This window comes from Neofelis nebulosa, chromosome 14, assembly GCF_028018385.1.
Source record: "Neofelis nebulosa isolate mNeoNeb1 chromosome 14, mNeoNeb1.pri, whole genome shotgun sequence".
NCBI lineage: Eukaryota > Metazoa > Chordata > Mammalia > Carnivora > Felidae > Neofelis > Neofelis nebulosa.
This window is the reverse complement of record NC_080795.1, coordinates 44408095-44408518: the sequence shown is the minus strand read 5'-3', so window position 1 is coordinate 44408518 and position 424 is coordinate 44408095.

The window sequence follows — 424 nt, the reverse complement described above, 5'->3', positions numbered from 1 at the left end:
AAGATACACAAAACAGTCCTTGGTCTCAATAAAATCACAATCGAGCTACTTTGCAGAAAGGGGGACATCATCTACTCAAGTACCCCCTCTTGTTGTCTACTTCAACTCTTTAAAGTCAGAAACATAAACTAATATTAAAATCAGAATAAAGATAATTCTTCCCTGTATGCTATATTCTTTTTTTTTTTTTTTTTAATTTTTTTTTTTCAACGTTTTTTATTATTTATTTTTGGGACAGAGAGAGACAGAGCATGAACGGGTGAGGGGCAGAGAGAGAGGGAGACACAGAATCGGAAACAGGCTCCAGGCTCCGAGCCATCAGCCCAGAGCCTGACGCGGGGCTCGAACTCACGGACCGCGAGATCGTGACCTGGCTGAAGTCGGACGCTTAACCGACTGCGCCACCCAGGCGCCCCAATATATT